Genomic DNA, 21,948 nt, shown 5'->3' with positions numbered 1-21,948 from the left:
TATACAATAAGTACAATAAAGTTTTAATTTGTTGTATAAAGTGTTTTTAGCGTTTTTTGGTTAATTAAGAATATTTAGTTTAAATTTTAAGTTAGGGTTTATAAATATAAAAATATTCCAGTAATTCGAATACCTCACTAATTCGGCGGTAACTGGGATATGTGTGTAGATTATCCAAGTTCTACAGTATACCGGGTGTTTCTCAAAAGTAGCTCAACCCTAACTTTTTTATTTTTTGAGGTAAAAAAGAGATTTGGTATGTTAGTATATGAAATAAGTTAGGATTGTTTGACGTTTTCAGTTTTTTTTGGTCACTTCCTCTTTCACCGGGAATGACTACAACTTTTGATTTTTAAATGGCACCCTCTGTATTTTTTACTTCGATAGCATATGACACTCTGAACAGAATGACATATCACATCAACTTTTAACATTTTAGCCTAAAGTCGTATTTTAAATTTCAATCTAGAGTGCCATGGCTTTGTTAAAAACGGTAATTTTTATTCAAGGAGCTTTGGAAAAATATATTTGATCCTTTAATATTTTTCGGGTTTTGTTCTAGCCGATTAAAGGATGCCCAAATCGTAAACTATTAATCGTATCTCAATTTTTTCAAATGGAACAAAGTTGGGTTATTAGCATATTTGAAAAAGCATTTTTTACAAATAATTTGGTACAAGACACGTATTTTGAGCCAAATTGTCGTTATGAATCGCATGTTAAAATTTCAAATAAATCATATGCAAAAATGTCAAAAGTTGACAAAACATGATGTACTATTCAGAGTGTAATTTTCTATCGAATAGAGTAAAAAAATACCGAGAGTGTCATTTAAAAATCAAAAGTTGTAGTCATTTCCGGTGAAACAGGAAGTTATCGAAATCAGTTGAATACGTCAATCAATCCTGACTTATGTCATATCTTTTTTTTTATATGAAAAAATAAAAAAAGTTATAGGGATAAGCCACTTTTGAGAAACACCCGTTATACAAAGAGCACCGATTCCACTAAAAACCATAACATCGCATAAAACTAGTTAAGAAACTGTCCAAAAACAATATATTATAAACAAAAAAGCGCATGAAGTATTTATTATAAATTAAGCTGCTATCTACATTCTGTATGTTTAAAATTTTCATTAAACAAGTACAGAAAATCTGGACTCTCAGGAGACACTAAGAACGTTTTAAGAAAGAAGATATCGGACTAATCGTCACTTAATGAGGTTAGATTTCGATAGGTCCTTCCTCCAACGCATTCCAATTTCCTCAATCGCGGCGATTTCCTCGGAAAATGTTCCCCCAACCTGCCATGCGCTGGATATTTCATTTTCCACAAGCGACACGCACTCGACGCTTCTTTTAACCAGTTTGATGCGGACCAGCAATCTGTCAAGGCAAATTTCATTTTTCCACATTTTCGCGAGGGAAAGTACGTGGCAATCTCCACGAGAATAAATAAATGTGAAGCGACGCGATCGGATTTTACGGTTTTTTCTTTTGTTATGTTATCGGTTTTTCGAGATTGATGATGCTTTTCCAGCCGGTCGTCATGTGATTTAGAGAGCGAAACTTTTTGGACATACACTTTGTTAAAAACGAAGTATTACGAGGTGTTCGAGATCAAACCATGCTCCGAGTGGAGAAATGATGAAGGAAAGAAATTTATCGTTGTCCAAACTGGGTGAGAAAATAATTTTGATATTTGAAAAAAAAATAAAAAAAAGATTTCCTCATATTAGATAAAATATAAATTGATAATTTATAACTCAAAAATATTTTACCTGTTCTGACTGTGTTTTATAATTATTTTAGTTTTGGGCCTGATGATGGGATATAATTAACCCCGAAAGATATTGTCTCATTACTTAATAAAAATTATTTTTTTTATTATATTATTATTATTTTGCGTATTATCTCGAAACAACGTTTTTTGTATAAGACGGGTTTTGCAACTTGACGACTCATAAATATACACTGAGATGCAAAAAAAACGCAACGAAGAAATTTATGGTCAATTTTAAAGTGTTATATTTCTGATATATTTAGTCCTATTTTCATGAATCTTTTAGTAAGTTGTACATAATTATATCAACTTTAATTCGTTTAAACTTAAAACTAAGTTTTTATAAACTTTAAACTTTAGTATTTGGCATATTATGCAGGGTTAATCGAGGGTTTTTTTTAACCTAACTTTAAAACGCCCTATGTAATAATTTCGTATGTGAATTTTCATAAAATATAACTTTACTGTCAGAACTCTCCTAAGCAGGAGAGTTAGGACTCCTAAGCATTTTGTTTTTTGATTCATGTCAATACATGCTTTGGTTAATTTTTAAGAGCAAAATGAACTGATTACGATCAAATTGCAATTTTTGAAATTATCATTACTTTTTGATGTGATTTTTTAATATGACGAAATGGTTTTCTTGTCTATTGTCATAACGTCATATTGCACTGCATCGGATACGGTATACTAAATTAAAAATAAACGTTAAATACTAAAGATACTGTCTTGGTCTTAATAGACATTAATAACGATAATAGAACTAACGATATTAAAGAAAACATCTGTAATAATGAAGTATACACACAAAAAAAAAAAATTAAAAAATAACCTAATACATTTTATTGTACGTCCGTTCATAATGTCATTGAGGCTGCATATATGATATTGCGATATGTTTTCTCGCGAACCTACCATAAAATTTACTTTAGAAGTAGAGAGAGGTAATCGTTTGCCATTTCTTGATGTTTTAGTGTCAAAATTTCAAAATAAACTAATTTTAGATGTTTACAAAAAAACCCATAAACACAGATAGATACTTAAATTTCACATCTAATCACAGTATAAGTGCAAAAAAAGTGTTATAAAAAGTTTATATGATAGGGCAAAAATAATATGTACAGACGACATTTCACTAAACAGAGATTACAACCACATAAAAAATACACTAATAAAAAACGACTATCCACTATATTTTATTGACAAAACATTAAACGAAATACAAACCCCAAATCATAGACACAATGATAACACAATATATACAACATGCAATTCTATACATACGAGGCGCTTCGGAAAAAATTAGAAGGATAGAAAAACAATATAACATACGAACATCTTTCAAAACACACAATACACTTAGATCCATTTTATCACATACGAAATCAATGAATACAGAACAACAAACAAAATATGTAATATACCAAATACCCTATGAATGCGATAAGTTTTACATTGGTAAAACATCTAGACCCTCAAATGTTAGAATTAAAGAACATAAAGATTATTTAAGAAAGGAAGATTTTCACAAATCTAAGATTTGTCAGCATTCATGGGACACAGGGCACAGAATAAATTTTAATAACGCCAAAATTATAATGAAAGAAGCGATAGCCTCTAAAAGAAAAATAAAAGAGGCTTTTTTAATTCAATCTACTAAAAATAAATGTATTGCTCATGCATATGTAGATGTTAGTAATGTATGGCAATCGCTTCTTTGATTTCAAAGAACATAACATATATAAACAAAACATACGTAACATTTAAAAATAATTATACAGAAAGTTTGGGTTTTTTGGTTTTACCTTATTAAATAATTGTTATCAGGTAGTAATTGTTAATTTGAAGTTTAACTTGATATAATGTCATTTTAACAGAACGTCAACGGTTTCTTGTAGACGTATCTGTTTTAAAAAAAGTAAAGTGTTATCGCATAATTGAATTTAAATATGTTAAATAGTTTTTTTTCTTTATTCTTTGTATTTTTTTGCTTCCGACGACGGAAAGAGATAAACTTTCCGAAACGTTAAGCATTTTTTTCTTTGTTAGGTTTATTACAGTAAACATAACTTCTGACAAGCAGTGTCCGTTTAGGTTTAACGCAGAAAAATAACTATTTTATTTTCTAGATTTTTCTTGCAGTGTAGTGGCGAAATACCCATATAGAATTTTTTTGGAGATATGTTTTCTCATTCTTCTTTAAGGACCAAGCGAAGTTCATTTAATGAAGCTGGTAGCGCTTTGCGACCTCTAACCCTCCTGCCAAGCATTTCTCAAACGTCGAACATGATGAAGAGTTCTCTCCAAAGCCGCCTTGTCATATTGAAAAACAACAAAAAGAAACGATAATTGAAAAAATTGCAAATTGTTGATGGCGAGTTCATTTCGCTCTTAAAAAATAACCAAGGCATGTATTGACATGATCCAAAAAAAACTAAATGCTTAGGAGACATGATTCTGATGGTAAAATTATATTTTAGGAAAATTTACGCACGAAATTATTGCACTGGGTGTTTTAAAGTTAGTGTAAACAAACAACCTCTCGATTAACCTTGTATAATATGTCAAATACTAAAGTTTATAAAAAAACTGAGTTTACGAATTAAAGTTGATGTAATTATATATAGTTTGCTAAAAAATTCATGGAAATAGGGCTAAAAATAACAAAAATACAACACTTTATATTTAACCAAAAATTTCTCCGTTGCGTTTTTTTGCATCTGAGTGTATATACGATTTTAATGACATATGTATACCGTGTGTTGAGGGGAGAATCTATAAATTCCAAAAACCCAGAGGACGGTTTTTGAGTGTGATGCTCCACAGGAAGAACTCTTTCAGCTAAAGATTCTGTGGTCTTTTCCTACTGTATATAGTTGGGTGTCAATGCTTTTCTTTTTTTCAACATAAAGAAGAAAATTGAAGTCATTGTTGTTTTCTTCCTGTTCATTATTTCCTATTCACACTTCCATGTGCTCAATCCCGTGCCTTTAGTTTCAAACCTCTGATTATTCTCTAAATTGTTGACTTATTCAGTATAGGGCTGTCCGGTGAACACATTGAAAATGTCTAACCAAAGCAATCAAAACACGCTGTAAGCTAAAATCCACCAATTCCAATTGCCGAGTACTTTTCAAATCTTGCTATATTTTACAATATTTTACCAATAAATGAAAATGGTACACTTCCGCAAGAAGTTTTCTGCATATCTACGTTTAGAAAAATTTTAGCTTTCTGTGAGCCGGATAATAATTTCCCTGCACATCTTCAAAGGAAACAAAAAAATGGTAAAAAGCATACGAAAAAACTACCGATTATTTAATAAAAAAATATTTCATAATTCATTAGTATTTGATTCCCATTTTATAAATTTAGCTCAATTGGAATATATAAAAATCGATTGAATATGAGTACAAACAAAATTAATCATTCGTTTTAAAAACAAAATATCATATTCAAACTTATAAATTATTACCAGCGCTAACATTTAACTAAAATCAATATTAAATCGACAGGGCTAACCTATTAATTGTTTGGTTTACCAGCACCACAACAAAAAGGGTAAAATATACGGAAAATTTGTGTAAATTTATTGAATATCGTAAATCAGAAACGCGTATGTAAACATAAAAATAATATACCGTTACTGTAAATAAAATCAGCCCCAAGTCTATGTTGGAATAAAGAATTTCCGAGGCAAAATAACATGATTTTACATAACAAGGAAATTAAAATATAACTCACTTGCGATATTTTTTCTATTTTATTTTGTTTTGATAGAATCCATACTAATATATAAAAGATCCTGTAATTGCATTATTGTTAATAATAACGAGTTGTATATGGCTAATGATCCTGGTGATCGATGCCTAGGAAAAAAAAGAAAAAAAAATATATAAAATCCTTAAGTGACTGACATACCGATTAATCACGATCCTACTCAAACCACTCAACGTAAGAAACTCAATTTTGGCATACAGGTTGATTCTAGGGTGTAGAGGTTCGATAAGAAGGGATTTTTCGAAATTCCAGTTCTAAGAGGGTGAAACCACCCCTCAAATATTACAATATTTTTTATTTAAAAAACGGTCAAGTTTCCGAAAAAACGTTTAAACATGTATATTTTATTTTGTTTTTTACATATTTTAAGATTTTTTAAAAATGTATACAGGGTGTTTCGAAAAATCTGGTTATTGATTAATCACGATCCTGCAAGCGCTTGACGTAAAAAGACGATTTTGGAAAACAGATTGACTTTAGAGTGAAGAGGTTCGATAAAAAGGGATTTTTCGAAACTCGAATTCTAAGGGGGTGAAACTATCCCTCAAATATTAAAATATTTTTTATTTAAAAACCGGTGAGTTTTTCGGAAAAACTCTTAAACACGTATATTTTATTTTGTTGTTTTACATATTTTAAGATTTTTTATAAATTTATACAGGGTGTTTCATAAAATATGACCATTGATCAATTAATCACGATTCTGGTTAAACTGCTTGACGTTTAAAGCTGATTTTTGTTAAACGAATTGAGTGTGGGGCGTAGAGGTTCGATAAGGAGGGGTTTCTCGAATCTCAAATCCCAAAACGCCCTTCAAATATTACAATATTTGTTATTTAAAAAACGGTTAGTCTTTCGGGAAAACGCTTGGACAAGCATAATTTATTTGGTTTTTTTACATATTTTGAAACTTTTTAAAAAATCATACAGGGTGTTCCAAAAAGTTGGGTAATTTCTTAACCACGATTCTGCTTAAATTGCTTGACGTAAAAAGCTTATTTTTGGCAAACGGATTTTTCGAAAGTCAAATGCCAACGAGATGAAACTACTCATCAAATATTACCAAGTTATATAATAATATCGCCATATTGTTTTTTCTCATGCTGACATAAATGTGAGAAAATTTTATCCAGTTTGTATGTTAATGGAAATTCTTGCTTTGCTTTGTCATCACCATTACAAATGATTAATTCGACGCGAACGAAGTCGCTGGTACACGCTAGTTTATTATAAAGTTTAAATAACCACAAATATATTTAATGTTAAATATAACATTAAATAACAAAATCAATAACTTTCTGTTAAAAGAACTGCAAATATAAAGAATATTTTATGAAAACGGCATTTTTAAAAACATATCAGCCAGAAAAGCTTCTAAATCTTTTATATTGCAAAAGTAACCTAAATCCAATTATATTTAGAAAAGAGGTTTCGAAAGATTTACGTTTCATATTTATTATAAAATATTCAAAGAAGAAAATTCAAAACCGCAAAACTTTAATAGATTTCAATTCCTCTTAGTATTTTTGTGTGCTTAAATATATTTTATAAAAAAATACTTGCTTTAAATTATAAACCAGCAAGTTAGACACCTACACAAGCGAATTCTACAATGGGTTTTCGTTAAAATTAAAGAATTTATGAAATAAAAAATAGTCGAATACTTCTTAAAAGTACTATATACTCTCGTACTATATACTATTTTTCTCGTGTATTTTTTGTTGGAATTATAGCAAATTGGATTAATAACGGGCTTAACATATCACTAACAATGGGATCAGATTTGAATCTCAAACAGGAGCTAAGTTTGAGTTTTAGTATTTAATCTAGCTCCAAAGACGACTTCACTAGTTATCCAGCTTTAAACAACGTTAAAGTTAGTTTAAATTTACCGTACTAGTAATTTAGTATTCTAAGATATCTATTGTAATGCTGATAATCTAAATCCACTCAGATGCTAAATTTATAGTGTTATATTTTTGTTATTTTTAGGACTATATTTATGATTTTTTTATCAAGCTGTATATAATTATATCAACTTTAATACGTAAACTCACCTTTTTATAGACTTTAGTATTTGGCATATTATACAGGGTTAATCTAGGGTTTGTTTTTCTACCTTAATTTTAAAACACCCTGTGCATTACTTTCGTCTGTAAATTTTTCTAAAATCTAATTTTACTGTTAGAATCACGATTTCTTAGCATGTTGTTTTTTGATTCATGTCAATACATGCTTTGGTTAATTTTTAAGAGCGAAATTAACTGATAACGATCAATTTGCATTTTTTTAATTATCATTACTTTTTGATGTAATTTTTTAATATGACGAGATAGTTTTGGTAACTATTGTCGTAACGTCATACTACACTGCATTGGATACTCTATACTAAATTAAAAAAAAAATTAAAGACTAACGATACAGTCCGGGTTTTAATAAACATTAGTAACGGTAACAGAAATAACGATATTAAAGAAAACATCTGTAATACTCGGGTATACAAACAGAAAAAAAAATACCTTAATACTTTGTATTACCACCCTTGGCTGCTATAACTGCCTGTATACGTCCGTTCATACTGTCTTTGAGGCTGCATATATCATATTGCGTTATGTTTTCCCATTCTTCTTTAAGGATCAAGCGAAGTTTATTTAAACAAGTTTGTACTACCTGGCGACCCTCCTGCCAAGCATTTGCCGAAAGTCGAACGTGATTGGCAGTTCATAGTACTATATAGTTCACAATAATCATCAAAGCCGCTTTGTCACAACGCCTTGAAAAATAACTTCAAGAAAGGAATCATAATTAAAAAAATTGCAAATTGTTGGTGGTAAGCTTATTTCGCTCTTAAAAATTAACCAAGGCATGTATTGATATCATCCAAAAAACAAAATACCCAGACAACATGGTTCTGACCGTAAAATTATATTTTAGGAATATTTACACACGAAATTATTGCACAGGGTGTTTTAAAGTTAGAATAAAAAGCAACCCCTCGATTAACCCTGTATTATATGCCAAATACTAAAGTTTTTGAATAACTGTGTTTACGAATAAAAGGTGATATAATATACAGCTTGCCAAAAAAATCCTTAAAATAGGGCTGAAAATAAAAAAAATATAACACTTTAAATTTGACCAAAATTTTCTCCGCGTGTATTATGATTGTTCTAAAAACTTGCCGAAAAAAAAATCCGAAGTCGGAATTTTACTCATTTATACTCCCTTATTTCAAACTCTTTGTTATCATTAAGACTATACTTGCTAATATAAATACTACTAAACTATAATTACTACTATAGAAATATTATTTTAGAAAATTGTTAAATGATATTATAGAGGATGTGGAAGCAAGTTCAGGCCCATATCAACATCATTCTATTAGATGCACTAATAGTATATACGCTATTCTCCCTTATAATATAATAGTAAGATAGATATGGGTAATGGAATAGATTGGTGTCGAGCAGTGTTAACAGAGGACGTTGTTAATAATTTAATGATAAGCGAGCTGATGTATATAAATGACAATACCCGGCGAAATATAATTTGCTTTAGAATTTCGTATTATATAGTACATGTCAAGAAATTTGCACCAACTAATAGTTAGAATATTGCTTCATTCGTCTTTTCTTCATTATTAAGAATAAAGGCGCTTTTACACGAGTCAAGTGAATTTATCAAGTCATTTGAATTCAATTCGCATGAGTGCAATTTGACTGTCTTTAGATCATGTCAATTGATCAAATGAGTTGATTCAAGTCACATTTGATTATTGTATAATTTTTGACGTTTAAATGGTGTTCTTAAAATTGCGACTAGTTAGTAGGTTAAGTTCATTAATGTTTATGAAAAATATAAGTAAGTATATGAAACACACAGAATTCGAAATAAAATTTAGGAAAAGAAGAGTAGAATATAGTACTAGCATAGAATTTCTAGCTTAAACTGATGAGAAATAGCGTTACACATTAATGCGTCTTTTTTTTTAATTCTGGGTACAACTTTTCCAACAAGAAAATAATAATTTAAATTAAAATTGGTTCGTAACCACCTTTATTTTTTTTAATCTCTAGGATTTTTTAATTATAGCTTAGATATTAAATTATTAGATACGCAATAAGTAGTCCTTCAGCTAATCCATTTTCTGACCAATATTCTTTCTTTAAGTTTTAGGTTTTTACGCAATTAATTTTCTGTTAATTCTATGACATAATTTTTGAACTACATCTTTACGCACTGTCACCATTTTAAGTCAACTAAAAGAAGCTTTTTGACATGAAATGTGTAAACTCGGAATATGCTTTGAAGTCAGCTGAATTCAACTGACTTCATCAATTCACATGACTCGTGTAAACGCCCCTTAACTCAATTGTTTCTAATATACATATATATTGAAAATCTTCTTGCAGTCATTGCTGCTAACAGCTCTGAAGAAGTAAAAGTATAAATATATTAGCTTAACAGTAGGTATCGACAAGAATCTAAAAAAGAGTCATATACAGGGTGTCCCATATTGGAGCCTTATTATTAGGGACTAGGAACTGATATGAAGTCGGGTATTATTGAAAATGGCATATTTTCGGATATCAACTTCTGACACTTAGGTTAAAAATATAATATTTTAAATTTCAATTTATAGTGCAACGCCAATTGCTTCGAGATACCAAGTATGTGGTACCCAAAACACTTTCCAAATATGCTAATGAGCCACCTTCATTTCATTTAAAAAATATGCTTAATAAATCATCAATTTTTAATTATTTATTTAAAAAAATAAATATTGCTTTTTTTGAAAAATTTTCATTATTTTGAACATTTTTGTATAAAAACATATAATAACTGTTTTAAAAAGACATTTTAAAAGTTGTTTTGTACTTGGCGTCTGGGGCATTTTTTCTAGTGATGCGATAACTCGAGCGAAAATTGGCTCGAGTACTCGATTATTGAGATAACCGGCATAACCAAACGCAAGCGATCCTAGAATGAAATAAATTGAAATCCGATTTTAATGTGACATACTCGATAAAAAGCCGTTGAGCGAATTTTCTACATACATTGGAGGTAGCAAATTTATACAACGCCGTATATTATGTATATTTATCCGTTGCGTATCTGAGGGACAAAATTTTACGACCCACATCGACAATTCTTTGAAATAAACTAAATCAAGCCATCAAGCGAATCGCTCGCCGCGCTTGCTACTTGCCATTCATCACTGCGCATGCAACTTACTGCTTAGCGCTTGGCGTTAAAGAGTACTTACAACAAGCGACGGGTGAAAAACCGTATTCTTAAATACGAGGGATATTTCGCTCGAGCGATCGCTCGATTATTGCAATCGCTTAATACTCGAGTACTCGATTATTGAAATTAATCGGTATTTCCCATCACTAATTTTTTTCTCGGTTATACCTGACAGCCAATCTATTAAAAACAATTTGGCAATCGTTTAACCAGCCAATTTAAAAACATTATACGATCAAATATATTTTTCCAGGGATCTTTCATTTATAATTAGAGGTTTTAACACAGCTCTGACACTTTAGATTGAAATTTAAAATACAATTTTTTGCAAGGGAAAATATCAAAAGTTGACATATATGATATATCATTCTATTCAGAATGACATTTTAAATCAAATAAAGTAAAAAAAATACTGAAGGTATTATTTAAAAATCACTGGTTGTAGTAATTTCCGGTAAAACAGGAAGTGACCGAAAATAATTGAATACGTCAATCAACTCTTGATTTATGTCATACTAGTTGTTCCCACGACTTCGTTCGCATAAAATTCGAATTTTATAAATATAAAGTTTAATATTTATTCTATTCTTAACACCTAGTGGCAATATTTAAAAGTACCTATACCGTGTTATATACAGGGTGTCCCAGAAATAAGTGCAAGTATTTTAAGGGGTTTTAGATCCCGGCAAAAAAAACATATTTTCTCTTTATCGTTCCAAATAAGTCCAAAATAACGGAGTTATTTTACTTTGAACATTTCCAAAAAAAAAATATTTTTTGCTAAAATTTTGAGAACCACTGGATCTTTTCTGGATTTTCTTTCTTAAAAATTTAATCTACTACCTACGCTGCCATATTATCAAGAAATTATGTTTTTTAACTAAAAACTAAAAAAAAATCTAAAATTTTTTTCAAATAATTTGGAATATTCAATTTTCTTTTTCGTGAAAAAAAAACATAGCCGTGTTTCTGGGGTTGAACTCTACTTCCAGTTAATATACTTGCACTAATTTCTGGCACACCCTGTATAGTAATCTTTGGTTACTTGTTTTTTAGGTTCTATTTATTTTAATTAAAATAAATTATTTTTGTTTCGCCAATTTATTACTTTACTTTACTGTATGTATTAGTTTATAAGTGTTTTATTTTTAAATATAAGGATTTAATGACTTTTACCAACGCAAATAAGTGTAAGTAGTTTTATTTTTACTTTTTAATGTGTCTGTACTGTTGTTTCAAATCTTTTTATCTTAATTATTTTATTTATATACATTTGACAACAATAAATTTATTTACAGATTTCTGCCAAGATGCCAAAAATAAATTGGCGAAACGTCCTAATTAATTATTAAAAGAAATAGAACCTAAAGACCTAATAACCTAAGACTACTATATATTTATATATTAACACCTCGTGGCAATATTTGAAAGTACCATGTGTCTAGTTGTAATTGATAATTCATGATAACTTATCCAACTGATATTTATCTTTTTATAATATCTTTATAAATTTATAAATTACATTATTATAATTCTCTATAAATTGTATCTTTATAAATTATTCTGATGTTTAAGCTATATTATTGTAAAGTTTCATTAAAATCCATTTAGTGGTTTTTGCGTGAAAGAGTAACTAACATATCATCTCTCCATCCACACATCCAATCATCCAAACAAACTTTTGCGTGTATAATATATATCCAGATTTTAACATACCAAATCTAGTTTTTTTTATTTGAAAAAATAAAGAAGTTATAGAGTGAAAACTTTTGAAAAACAACCGGTATGCTCGGAATGACAACACATGCTCGGATAAACTAAAAAAGTAGATAAGAGAAAATCAATTAAGGATTAATCTACGAAATAGTAATGAGTAGGTCATATCGCGTAAAGACTTGCCTAACAACAAAACTAATCCTATTAGAAAATTTACATCGCGATATTTTGGCCTTTAATCTCCGTAAATTAGATTACTATAGATAGGAAAATATGGCGCATTACGTTGGCTTGTTAGTTCAATAAGAATGCTTTTAAAAGGAATTATAACGATGTTAGGGCAGCGTAAGAACTAAGACGAAGCGAAACAAGGACTAAAATTTAAGCAAATTATATGATAAAGTGCTATTATAAGTTTAAACGTCTAAGAAAATTCTATTAAAATATCCGTAATGTAATCTCATTTGACTTTAAGGGGAGTTCCAAAGGCTAAAACACTGAACATATTAGATAATATTAATAACATAAAAAATGTCTAAGCAGATTACGAGTATTTAATTAAATGATTAAGTAATTATTTAATTAAAATAATGTAATTATTTAGTAATAAAAATATACGAAGCGATCAACAATAATTATTGAAATAGTTGCCAATAAAGGATTACTGATTTGTACTGATTCAAAAATAGATTTCAAAATTTCAGCAAAGTATATCAGTTTATTGATATTATCATTTTTTGGCTTTTCTTTGTCTTCTTTACATTTTGCAAGTTTTGATATTATTTTGTGTAAAATTGACATATTTTTCTATTTATCAAATTAGTATTTTTCAATATAACCATAGTATTCAACATAAAAAAGGAATACTTTCATATATAATTATGACTTCTTTTCATCGCGGCGCGGCTGCGGCGTTCAAAACAAGATTATGGATCGAACGAATTAAGTTTTATTCAATACAGAGTAGAAATTTTAAGCACCATTTAATTACCTGTTAAATATCAGAAACGTATGGTGCGACTGTTTCAAAACACTGTTAACCAGAGAATAACAAACGAAGATTGAACATTACAAGCCCAAATAATAAACAACAAATACAAAAGAAAAGAAAATTTTTTAAAAGAAATACCAAACTAAACTAGCAGAAAGGTCGTGTTTCAAAGACGTACATAGCTTCCGTCTTTAATGTATGAATAGAATAATAATAATTTATATTTAGTTATACCAGGTGCGTCTTATATTATAACATTATAATATAAGTATTAACTTACGTATTATATAGTTATACCGGGTGCGTCTCAAAAGTGGTGTACCCCTATAATTTTTTTTATTTTTCCAGATATAAAAACGAGATTTGGAATGATGATATAATTTGATGAGGACCTTGATTTTTCTGAGTTCTTTTTGAAAAAAAAATGTTTTAGTTAAATCTTTGTTTATCTACATTAACCGGGTGTTTCTCAAAAATGGCAATTCTATTCGGTCACTTCCTGTTTCACCGGAAATGACCACAACTTTTGATTTTTAAGTAGCACCCTCGGTATTTTTTTTACTTTATAGAAAATAAAACTCTGAGTAGAAGGACATATCATGTCAACTTTTGACATTTTTGCTTAGAAAAAAATCGTATTTTAAATTTCAGTCTAGAGTACCATGGCTGTGTTAATAACAGTAATTTTTAATCAAGGAGCCTTGGAAAATAGATTTAATCGCTTGATTTTTTTAGTGTCTTGTCGTGGCCGGTTAAAAGTTTCGAAAAATTATATTTTTAATCATAACTTAATTTTTTTAAATGGAACGACGCACGACGGTAGCTTAGCATATTTGGAAAAGCATTTTTTACAAATAATTTGATACCAGACTCTTGGTGTTTCGAGTCAAATTGTCTTTATAAACCGCATGTTACAATGTCAAATAATACGAAAAAATATAATACCATATACGAATATGTCAAAAGTTGACACATGATATGTTATTCTATTCAGAATGTCGTTTTCCATCGAATAAAGTGAACAAATACCGACAGTGCCATTTAAAACTCAAAAGTTGTAGTCATTTCCGGGGAAACAGGAAGTAGCCGAAAATAATTGAATACGTTAATTAGTCCTAATTTACATATGTCATATACTAACTTACCAAATATCGTTTCTTTATCTGAAAAATATAAATGTTATACGAGGGAATTATTTGAGATCCACCCGATATATTCCTTATTTTTTTTAATCAAGAGATTTACTTTAAATAAAATAAAAACTGAAATATATCTTTACTAAATATTATTGTTCTGTTATTGCATGAAATAGAGCTATCTGAAAGCATAATTCATCCGGTTAACGTACAGCCTCTAGCGTATTCTTTCACAATTTAAACGTTGGTGACACGCATTTGTTAAACCGCCGCCTCCGGCAATTACCGGCACCAAATTCGATGTTCTGCCTGTCTGACTCTATTTAGTCTCAAACCGAGAGGATGCGCCAAACAATGCAGATTAACGACGAATGGTTTTAATTGGGTTCGACAACCACCAACCGCTAAATTATCGATAACTGTTGTTGTAATCCAGACAGTTTTAGGAGCACTCACAAAATGTAATAGAAACTGTAATTTTATCGTTAATATAATAATTAGAATAAATCTAATTTTAATTGATATAAACAATTAATAAAAAAAAGTAAAAAATGCCAGTAAAATAGTAATTTTAAATTCATACTATAAAAATGATATGCCGTTATGATAAATATTTTGAAACAGGTTTTATCAAATTTTGTTTGAAATTTTTATCGATAAATGTATTTTTGTAGAATTATAAAAAAAAACCACTCACCTATTTCAAATTAATTTCTGTAATTTATTATGTAGATAACTAAAATTACTGTGATAAGTTCACACAAATATACAGAATGTTGCTAGGTAAGCTAGAGGTAGCAACATTGCAAGGCTTTGATACACCGTAAATAAATTTCATAAAAATGAACTTGCAGCAATTTTTTCATATGAAAATTTGTCAGCATTTCTTCAAAATTTTTGAAAAACATTTTGGCAAAATATACCTCAAGGGTGTGTTCTTCTGGCAATATACACGTCCTGTATATTGCAAGAAGTAAAGCAACCAATTAAAAAACATTTTTAGAGTTAACTAGTTATGTTTTTGTTGTCTCATTTAATGTTACTTATCATTTTACAGTACTTAGGATATGGTTTATCATTTTTAATTGAATTTTACAAATTTCATTTAGTTGTTTCATTAGTGTGTCTATTATTTTGTTATTAAATATTTTTTTTATCTTATTTATTTTTATTAGGAATATGTTTCTAATAAAGTTTAATTATTATTAATGTTTATTCATGGGACGTAAAACAAAGTCCAAGATAGTTTATTTAATAATTTTGCAAGTTATCAATATAAAAGAATATCTAAATCTCAGTTAACACATCGTTAAAGTGTTGATTTAAAGAATTGGGAAGATATGCAACCGAATGGGCGAATTCGTGACGAGGCTTATTTGATTTTCCCCTATGTCTCAAGTGCTCTACGGTAGAGCCTCTACTCGTTCTGCGGCCAACGCATAAAACACTCTTTTTCTCTAATTCTGCTAGCGAAGATATGTCGAAGACGGGGTGGAACTGAAAGCGGCAGTGTTGCCATATTAAAATGTGTACCTAATATATGTAATACAGTAAAACTAAAATATATCTTTGGATGAAAAATCCGCGTTCTATAACCTACATTTACATTATACAGGGTGTCCCAGAAATAAGTGCAAATATTTTAAGGGGTGGTAGATCTGATCAAAAGAAACATTTTTACTCTTTACCGTTTTTCAAATAAGTCCAAAATAACCGAGTTATTTTACTTTGAAAATTTCCAAAAAAAAATTATTTTTTGCTAAAATTTTGAGAATCACTGGATCTTTTCTGGATTTTCTTTCATGTAAATTTAAGCTACTACATATGTTGCCATATTATCAAGAAATTATGTTTTTTAACTTAAAATTACTTTACACTTATTTTTGGGACACCCTGATATAAACTGCAACATAAATATAAATTACTTTATAGGTACTGAATATTTCGTATGATCGAAAGAAGTTGTTTAGTTGGCTTGGAAATAATGACTATTGACATTTACCATAATATTTTGCATACGACATAACAGCAATATTCAATTTCAAGCCAACTCATTAGCCCTGCTTTGTTTAATCATATAGTATTATATTAAATTGTTGAATAATAGAAAATCCGTTTTAATAACGTACTGTAGCCAAAATCCGTAAATTTACGGATTAATCCGTAGTTCTGGCAACACTGTCTCCGGTAACCATCCACTCTGTCCACTGAAAGCATAACTACGGTACAGTTTTCTTTATCTGCTGCGCTGTAAACGACTATCAGCGCGCAGCGGCGCGGCGCAAAGTTAAGGATGATTCACGCTATACCGTGACGGGTCCGAGCAGTGCGTCGCTGAAGACACGGTCAAACATTGTTAAGTGTTATTTACACATATACATTCATGCCAGGCCGAGCACGATCCGAGCTTTGCCGGAACTCATCCGTGCCCCGTCACAGAAATGTCGGTGTACATTTTTTTCTCGGATCCGCTTCGTTCCCGCCACGTTGCGGAAAGCATGTATGTACTTTTTCTCTGATGCCCCGACTGCAATATGCAGTCATGATATAAACAAAGTACACTTTTTATCATGTCTGTAGTAGGTAGTGAATCTTACAGCAGTATTTGATGATAGGGAATGCATAAAACTGGACAATGAAAGGATGTAATGAAGAAGATAGGTCCTTGATCTTGCTCTTTGAGCAGGTATTGTTCTTTCTTCATCAACTGTAATTGGTACCAATTCCACTTGCGAGAACTTTGGCATTGTTCGTATTAAATCTTCGTGTGTCTATGGGGCTGTGTTTTATAATATTCTCAGAAGTAATACGAGCCCCGTTATCAACTAGGTGTTGCATAAATAGAAGGCTCGGATGTGGCTCGGTGTCTACTTCACAGAACGTACCAGGCTCAGACACGGTCCGGTGTACTGTGAATCATCCTTTAAACTCAATCTCGGACGTGTAACGGTAATGCCAGCCACATCTCGGACATGTTTTGTGCCACGAAATCGCCCATAAGGTTGCGCATCTTCTTATTTCTTCAATCAACGGTTAAAGTAAGAAATATGATATTATTTTATGAAATATGTACTTTCTACACATTTAGAAAAGTCTATGTACGATATACTGGTTGCCAAGGTATCTTTTATAATAGAAAATCCTCCAACGCACTCGCCATACTCTTTTGCGGAAAAATAACGGAAGCATAAAAATATCTGCATATTCAGACGGAGTAGAGTGGCTCAAAAAGATAAACGAAATGCTGCTAGAGACAGAAGGAATAGAATATTCGATAGAAAACATCAGCATAAATCTTAAAGTCAAACTTTATACCGAAATGTTCTTTATAAGATATTTGTATACAGCAACCGGGAATATATCGGACAAGTTTATTGAGTTGTAAAAGTTTGCCACTTTGTTGCAGAAAGTTCGAGATGAAGAAAATGCTCCGTTTCTATCAAGACACAAGCGGTATTGAGTGCGCGGTGAGCTATTAACTAATCGGTTTCATTGATTTAGTATGCTAGACAAAAATTGTCTTTTGTTAATTATACAAGGTGGTCCGAACTGTATTCCGGCAGCATATTCTGTATATAAATATAATTAAAAAAGTTCGCATAAATTTATGTCCGAAAATGCTTAGTTTTCGAGATACAGGGTGTAGAAGTTTCATTTTTATTTCCAGTTTTCCATATAATCCCTGAAGTAACGTCAAATTACTACTGTCAGCTACTGTCTAGGTAGAATATACCTAGAGTACCTACACCTACCTATGATGTAGGTAGATTAAAGCTTATTTTGACTTTACCTCTCACTTCGGTGTCACAAGCTGAATTTTTCAGGGATGGAAGTACAGTACATGATATGGGGACCCTTATTCCGAAAGTAGTACAACATTAGACCGGGTAAAAGGGCACTATCATCAAAAATCGATATATTAATACCACCGTATAGAGAAAACAAATACTTATTTTTTGATCCAGTACACAATAAAGTCTTCGTAGGGAGTAATTTTTAATAATTATTTACAAAAAAACATTTCCATTAGCGCTTATGACCAAAAAAAACTTTAAACATGAATAACTCATTTCAATCATGCGAAAATTTGGTTTAAAAATAGACTTTTTTTAATATAACTTTCATTTAACGAAAAACAAAGCCCTAAATGAAAAAAAGAAACAATTTAAAAGTTTCGCTTATGTATTGACAAGGTATCAAAGCAAACCCCATATGTTTTGCTTTTAAAGTAATAAAGATATATCAATAAACAATTAGCTATGTAATGGTTTTTGCGCGCGCTGGTCGACTGCTGCCGCTGCGCCGAGATTTCCTATACCCTTGTATATATGACGTCATGGTGTGGCAAATGTAGCATTTTAATTCGATTTGGGCTCCCTTATATAGGATAACAGAAACATTTTCAATGTTAAAATATATCAAATTTATGATTTCAGTCTAATAAAAATAAGTCAACTTGTTTAATTTACGTCAGTGATAACAGGTATTTGTAATTTCTATTCGAAATATCTCTAGAACTATTACTTTTACCAAGAGACATTTTTTAAGTAAAAAACAACGTAAATATATATTTTTTTGTACCCAACAGTTTTATAAAAGTACGGACGAAAATGTATAACTCTTCAAAGCAATTAAAAAATATGTAGGTGGCGCTGTGTATTTCAGAAACTAAGCCCCATTTTAGGACATACGAACTTTTTCACTAATTTTTATCTGCAGATTTTTTTAAACTTTTTTAAATAAATGATTACAAATACAAGAACTGTCAAACTATATTAGGTATTTACTTCAGATGGTCTATATTTACTTTGCTATATAATAATAATAATAATAATAGCTCCCGTATATAGCGTTCAACGCCTTGGGAGTAGCAAGGTACAGCTTGCCATACTAGAGCCGTTCGGTATACAAGGAAGGTAATGTGGCTAGCACTTACGCTTCAACCGCCTATTATTACCTCAGGATTGTGAATCCCTACTCATTTAAGGCTGAGTCGACCTAGGTACGCAAACAATTTTTATGTTAATAGTCGGCTGATGCAATGCCGGGTGTGGGAATCGAACCCACTACCTTGAGATTGGTAGACGAGAGTCTGTACCTCTACGCCACCGGGCACCTTCTTACTTTGCTTTGCTTTGCTTTGCTACTCTGCTATAAATACGGTAATTTTAAATCGTACTGGTTCTTAACAGTGCTACGCCAAACTTCCTAAAGTATAAAATAATTTTTCTTCGTATTTTTAAATGGAACACCCTGCACAGTTTTTTTAATAGATAGAGAATTAAAAAATGAACATTTTTTATATTTAGAGTATTTCATAATTTTTAACGGTTTCGCAGATACCCGGGATATTAGTTCATATGATTATTTTAACGGTAAAATACGAGAGAGAAATCATTGGATTGCTTTGATAAAAATTTACTGTGGAAAATGCCATATGAAATATTAAACGGCGAATATCTGAGAAACCGATAAAAATTTTGAAAAACCTTAAAGACAAAAAATGCTCATTTTTTTAATTTTCCATCTATTAAAAGAATAATATACAGGGTGTTCCATTAAAAAAAGAAAATTGATTTTATATTTAAACCATTAAAAGTAAATACCTAGTCCTTGTATTTTTAATAATTTTTTTAAGGAAGGCTGAAAAATATATATTTTTTATCTATTTATTAATATCTCTGAAACTATCAAAATATATTTACTCATATCTGAAAGGAAGCCAAAAATGCAATAATATACAGTTGTTCTATCTAAAAAAGTCATCCCGATCTACTCACACTTTTCTGAGCCACCCTGTTGAAGTTAAAATATTTTCCTGGAATACATCCTAGTACATACTTTGATTTGCACTTAAACAAAGGTCCCAAGTTTTTTATTCTAAGAGCTATAGATATCTAACACAGTATGAATATGGAACCTGTATTTTAAGGGGTAGTATATTTCGATCCCAGAAATACGTCTAAGAGGTTTATCCCTCGTAAAAAATATACAGGGTGTGTCTTAAATAATTGCAAATTTAGGGTGGTAGGTTTCATCCCCACGAACTAATGAACTAAACCTATGAGGTTTTTTTCGCAAAAAATATGTTGAAAATTGTTCACAGGTCCAAGTTGGTAAAAACAGAACTCACTTTTCTGAAAGCCTCGATGCTTATTTTTACTTATGTTTTAAAGAATATTGTTTGTATATTGTATTTTATGTATTTTTGCTAATGATATTAATTATAATGCTGTAAAAATCTTGATAAAATTAATTAATAAATTTAATTAAGAAATTTAAGAACATTGTTTTCTTAGTGTATAAAGTTATATAGGTTTCTCTTTGTTTTGGTTGTTTTACTTCATTATTTTAAAAGGCTGATTAATAAAGAAATTAACTTATTAAACTTTGTTTTGCGGTTGACGTTAAAATTGATACTGAAAAATTAAGTACCTTGAAAAGTTTTCGTTTTCCTCAAGCATCCACACACTTTTGTTACATTTACCAACGACTTTAGATTGTTAAGGAACTTCGTATTAAATTTCACTTTGCAAACTTTCCGTTTTATCGAGACTCAAAATGTCAAAGGGTTAAACAAAAATGTTATGGATAAAGACTTTATTTAAAAGAGTAGTCGATTTACAATGGGGTCCTTGCACGTGTCGGGTAAAATTCAAATATTTATGATTTTTAATACATTTTTACATAAAACATCTACTTAAATATAAAATCAGTTTGTACAAGTTTCATCTGGAAAGTACTTAAATTAATTATTGAAATTCGCTTGGCGCGAAAACGAGGTCTGACGTCATAAGTGTAAAAATTTTCGGCCGGCAGCAAACGCATTTCATTTAAATAAGGTGTTCCTCAATGACATCTAACATCTAAATAAATTAATTTTCTAATTTATTTTTTAAGATTTTTTTTATTTAGATGCCATTAGGTGTTTCAGTTTTTTGAATTATAACAGAACCCGATTATAATAAAGCCCAGCCAGACAATCTACGGAAAGTAGATTTGACGATGGTCGCTCATTATTTTTCGCCAGAATTTTGTTTACTTCTGCCGAAAGGAACAAACAAGCAAAATAAGTTCATGGAAAAATTCTTTTGAACTTTAACAGATTATTACGTTACTTATACATATTATAACTAAATAATTTTGTATGAAATTGGCAATTCAAAAAGTCTTACATAAACACCCTTTTTATTTTATATTAAACTAGCGTGTACCAGCGACTTCGTTCGCGTCGAATTAATCATTTGTAATGCTGATGATAAAGCAAAGCAAGAATTTCCAATAACATACAAA

General features: G+C 30.1%; 1 protein-coding gene across 1 annotated transcript in view; it reads left to right on the top strand.

The window, feature by feature from the left end:
- The first annotated feature begins 1,387 nt into the window (after positions 1 to 1,387).
- The window catches only part of LOC115885102, a 304,133-nt gene continuing 283,572 nt past the window's right edge, over positions 1,388 to 21,948 (top strand). Inside the window, exon 1 of the mRNA XM_030903889.1 lies at positions 1,388 to 1,683. The gene's annotated coding sequence lies outside the window, so the exon portion shown is untranslated. The remainder of the gene's footprint in view (positions 1,684 to 21,948) is intronic.

Source organism: Sitophilus oryzae, unplaced genomic scaffold (assembly GCF_002938485.1).
Source record: "Sitophilus oryzae breed Bouriz unplaced genomic scaffold, Soryzae_2.0 scaffold_374_pilon_pilon, whole genome shotgun sequence".
Lineage (NCBI taxonomy): Eukaryota > Metazoa > Arthropoda > Insecta > Coleoptera > Curculionidae > Sitophilus > Sitophilus oryzae.
This window is presented reverse-complemented; position numbering and strand designations above follow the sequence as displayed.